Source organism: Rousettus aegyptiacus, unplaced genomic scaffold (assembly GCF_014176215.1).
Source record: "Rousettus aegyptiacus isolate mRouAeg1 unplaced genomic scaffold, mRouAeg1.p scaffold_m13_p_14, whole genome shotgun sequence".
Lineage (NCBI taxonomy): Eukaryota > Metazoa > Chordata > Mammalia > Chiroptera > Pteropodidae > Rousettus > Rousettus aegyptiacus.
Window position 1 is genome coordinate 32,324,882 of NW_023416289.1, and position 5,141 is coordinate 32,330,022.

The following is a 5,141-nucleotide window of genomic DNA, read 5'->3' on the forward strand; positions in this document are numbered from 1 at the left end:
TGATAAGTATCGCTACCCTGGCTTTTTTTTTTTTTTCATTTCCATTTGTGTGAAGTATTTTTTTCCATCCCTTTACTTTTAGTCTGTGTCATTTGATCTGAAGTGGGTCTCTTGTAGACAACATATGCATGGGTCTGGTTTTCTTATCTATTCAGTTATTCTATGTCTTTTGATTGGAGCATTTAATTTATTTCCATTTAAAGTAATTACTGATAGTCTACAGCCATGCCACTCTGAACAAGTCTGATCCCATCTGATCTTGGAAGCTAAGCAGGGTTGGGCCTGGTTAGTACTTGGATGGTAGACCACCTAGGAAGACCAGGTGCTGTAGGCGTAAAAAAATAAAAATAAATAAAAATTAAAAAAAAATATTAAGGGATTGTAAGCTGACAAGGTCCTTACAATCTATGAGGTCAACCAAGGGTTGCCTTGCCTAAAAAGAAAGAAAGAAAGAAAGAAAGAAAGAAAGAAAGAAAGAAAGAAAGAAAGAAAGGAAGGAAGGAAGGAAGGAAGGAAGGAAGGAAGGAAGGAAGGAAGGAAGGAAGGAAGGAAGGAAAGAAGAAAGAAAAAAGTAATTACTGCTAGGTTGATAGGTACATAGTTACTGCCATTTTATTATTCTTATTTGTTATTTTCTTTCCCCTTTCTCTTTTTACAAAGCCTCTTTAACATTTCTTGTAATACTGGCTTGTTGGTGATGAATTCCTTAAGGTTTTTCCTATCTGGGAAGCTCTTTAGCTCACCTTCCATTTTAATCAAAAGCCTTGCTGGGTAGAGTATTTGTGGTTGTAGATTCTTGTTTTTCATAACTTTGAATATTTCTTGCCACTCCCTTCTGGCCTACAAAGTTTCCATTTAAAAATCAGGAGACATTCTCATGAGGGTACCCTTGTAAGTAACTAGCTGCCTTTCTCTTGCTGCTTTTAAGATTCTCTCTTTGTCTTTGACCTTTGGCATTTTAATTATGATGTGTTTTAGTGTGGGTCTGTTTGAATTCCTCTTGTTTGGGACTCTTGTGCTTCCTGGACTTGTATGTCTAATTCGTTTGCCAGGTCAAGGAAGTTTTCTGTCATTATTTCTAAAAATAGATCCTATGCTCTCTCTCTTCTCCTTCGAGTACTCCTATGATCTGGAAATTTTTATGCTTCATGTTGTCCCAGAGGTCTCTTAAACTATCCTCATTAAATTTTTTTTTTTCTTTTTGATATTTTAATTGGGTGTATTCTGCTACCTTGTCTTCCAGTTCACTGGTTCAGTCTTCTGCTTCGCCCAATCTACTGTTGAATCCTTCTAGTGTATTCTTCATTTCAATTATTGTATTCTTCATTTCTGTCTGGTTCTTTTTTATGGTTTCCATGGCCATTTTTTATGCTGTTGAGGTTCTCATTATGCTCATCCATTCTCCCCCTAAGTTCATCGAGCATCCTTACAACCATTATTTTGAACTCTGTCTCTGGTAGGTTACTTGCCTCCATTTCATTTAGCTTATTTTCTGGAGTTTTCTCTTGTTTCATTTGTGGTATGTTTCTCTTTTTTTTCCTTCTCATTTTATTAGCCTCTCTGTGTTCATTTCTATGTGTCAGAAATATTTGTTTCATCTCTCAACCTTGGCAAGATGGCCTAATGTAGAAAGTGTCCCGTGTGGCCCACTGATGCACTCTCCCTGATCCCTCATGCCAGGGGCTCTGGACTTGGTCTTTGTGTGGGTTGTGTGTGATCTTCTGTTGTCACCAAGACTTTATTGTTAGTAGATCAGTGGATGGGATTGACACTCAGGCTGACTAATTGTGGGAATTGGCTTCACCCACAGGGTAAGAGTTGCTGTGTGGGCCTGACCCCACTGAGTGGGATTTGCCCTAGCAGGCTTGTGTACTTGTTGCAACCACCCTTGTTTGTATCACTAATGTATCAAGTCAGGAGTTGCTATGTTGTGGTCTGGTGCCAGTCTCTGGATGTGCTGGTTTTGTGGCCCCTTGGGAGGATCTCCTCAGTAGGTCAAGGTCAGCTACTACTTTTGATTCTCAGGGCTACACTGTGAGAACTACAAAGTGATCTGCAGATGGTTGTTGCCTGTGCTGGATCTATAGGTAAGTGGAAGAGACAACGCCGTAGGCGGTAGTCTGGATATCCCCCATCCCTGACCTAGGGCAGTTTAGCAGAGGGACCAGTGCTCCTCCAGGTCTGACATTGCCTCTCAGTTGCCCATAAGTCTCTGAAACTGGAAAAGCCTCTGGGTGACATATGTGTTGGGTAGCGCAGGGGATCCGCCTGCCACTGCAGTGTCAGTTTACATGCCAGCACTGTCTCTGTGGCTCCCTGTACAAGTTTCCAATTACAGCAAGGTCAGCTGCTGCCATCTTGGGCCTGAATGCACCACCCCAGGGCAGGGACAGCTGCCTATCAATGTGCAGCAGGCACTTTGTGTATTGGATGACACAAGAGCTCAGGGAGTCAAGGACTGTCAGGCCAATACAGACCCCTGCAATCCTCTCAAGAGATATTGCAGCTTGTACAGGCAGCAGTGGTCAGTCTGAAGAGGAGTTTTTCACTCAAATGGCTAACCTCACAACCTGCTCTTTGTTCTGCTTCTGTAGACATGCTTGCCACATAGGCCGAAGGTCAGGGTGACCTTGAGATCAACTGAAGACTCACCCTCCCCTTTGCTTGTTCTGCCTAGATAAGAGATGTATCCCCTTTGCTTGTTCTGTATAGGTAACAAATGTATCCCCTTTGCTTGTTCTGTATTGGTAACAAGTGTATCCCCTTTGCTCATTCTGTATAGGTAACAGATGTATCCCCTTTGCTTGTTCTGTATCAGTAACAAATGTATCCCCTTTGCTTGTTCTGTAGAGGTAACAGATTGTCCCTTTGCTTGTTCTGTACAGGTAACAGATGTATCTCCTTTGCTTGTTCTATAGATAATAGATGTATTGCTTTTGCTTGATAACAGATGTATTGCCTAAATTCTTGTCTGAGAATCTCGTGAGCCAATTGGCCCATGCCAACTGTAACTGTTCAGATAAGTCCTATAAAATAAGGTTGCCCCTGAGCTTGGGGCCCAGATCTTCAGAGTGCTAGCTCTTCTGGGATCGCCGGCATAATAAACCTGAGTTCTCCAACTCTCCAAGTGGTGCTTGGTTTCTTGTCAGTCTGGTTTTTCTGCAACAAGTCCACGACTGTTTTCCCCGATATATGCTTACTATGTTAGCCAAGATCTGCTGCCTGTGCAGACTGCACAACCTCAGAGCCAAGCAGGGCAGGGGAGGGTGCCTGTCAGTGGTCTGCAGGCACTTTGTGGCTTGGGTGAAGCAGAATCTTAGGGAGACAAGGGCCATCGGCCAATACAGCCTCAGTTTTGCTACACCTTCTGTGCCTCGGCATTCCTGCTGTAGTCAAAGATCACGGTGAGACAAGTGGCCATCTGGGGCAGTCCCACAGAACCCTATTTTTCCCGGACGCAATACTGCAACTCTTGCAGGGAGCAGAGTTCTGCCTGCAACTGATTTCTGTGCAGTGCTCACCCTGGGCTAGCAAGTTTGTTGCCTGTGTGGATAGGGAGACCTGGTGGGGAGGGGCAGGACAGTGGCAGTTCACTGTAAATTGGCCACCTAGGGCAATTTGTGGGTAGGGCGGTTTGGGGTCTCAGGGAGACAATGGCAATTAGATCAATACAACCTCAGTTTTGCTGCAACTTCAGTTTGTGTGTTCCTGCAGAATTTCCAAATCACAGCAAGACCAGCTGCTCTCTGGGACTTGGCCACTAATCCTTCACACCCGCCCAAGTTCGTGTTGGCAGCAGTGTCTGCCTCACCTCACTGGCTTCCAGCTCTGAATGCCAGGCCCTGAACTGGCACAGGGTGTGGCAGCCATCCAGCAACAAAAGCCTTGGACAATCTGCAGGTTGGGTAAGGTGGGCTGATCCCCTCAGGACATCAGATTCCTAATGGCCCTGTGGGAGGGGTCTGCACAGTCAAGCTGGTGAGGTCTGTAGATTGCCTGGTAAGGGTGCCAGACTAAGGCACAATGGTGGCTGCCCTTCTATCCCTTGTTCTGATGCCAGGTAATACAGACTTTCTAGGTATGAATCCCACATGAACTTCTGACCCACTGCCGGAGTCCTGGGTGAGTGTTCACAGGTCAGAAAGCCTGCGCGCCAGTCCTTCAAAGGGGTGTCTAGGGTTTCAGTCTTCTTCTGTCTCACTCAGATGGCCAGAATCCCCTCTGGTTTATACAGTCAGAGTTATTGGAATCTCTCCACTTCCCTCGGTTGGGATCCTGGGCTGGGGAGCCCTTGAATAAGGCCAGGATCCCCCTCTCTTTCAGGGGAGTCTCGTTCTCCCTCCTGGTGATCCTCCACCACCTGCGGGTGCAGGTCCATCCTGATTCGAGACTTTGCCCCTCCTACCGGCTTTGATGGGGCTCCTTTAGATTACCAGATGTAAGTGTTACAACCAGCTGAACTTCAGGTGATTTTCCATATCTATTATTTTATAATTTGGTTGTAATTTCACTGCAGACCTGGATGGAGGCAAACCCTGCTTTTATTTAGTCTGCCATCTGCCCAAGCCTCAGGGAACAGTTTTTAAAAGGCTTGCACGTGCAGATTCATCCGCCCCAGAGCCCATGGTAGAGACAACTAACTGAAAAGCACTTTGTGAAAGAGGCTTATTTGCTTATCTTAAACCATTGGTCCAAGGAGCAGGCATCTAATTTAACACACATCTACAGGCCTACTGAAATACTCTCTAATGACAAAAACTAATGGGCACCATCTTTGCACTCGCCCTCTGCCTCCAGCCCTTCTAGGAAGGGGCTTGTACCCTCATCTGGTGCTGTGACTTTTGCAGCTGCTGCCCAAAGGACACCTCTAGATCGCCTGGCTCTGGTGGCAAACTGGGCTCACATTTGTGGTCCAATGAGACTAACAAACAGACATTGGCTGGCTATCATCCCTAGGACACTAAAACATACACCCTGTCTGTAAAAGAGGTCTATGTGTTTGTCCGAGAGCTTCAGCCTGAAGTGTAATCTGGTTTGGCAGACATCTCGGGGCCTACCGAGGTGCTTCCTGGGGGCGGAGGCTGGTGGATGCCATCTTTATGCTCTCCCTCTGCTTCACTCTAGGTTGCTGGTATCCTGAA

At 45.7% G+C, this 5,141-nt stretch overlaps 1 pseudogene; it reads left to right on the top strand.

Annotated features, from left to right (window-relative positions):
- The first annotated feature begins 215 nt into the window (after positions 1 to 215).
- LOC118611924 lies at positions 216 to 334 on the top strand (annotated as a pseudogene).
- The last annotated feature ends 4,807 nt before the right edge of the window (positions 335 to 5,141 follow it).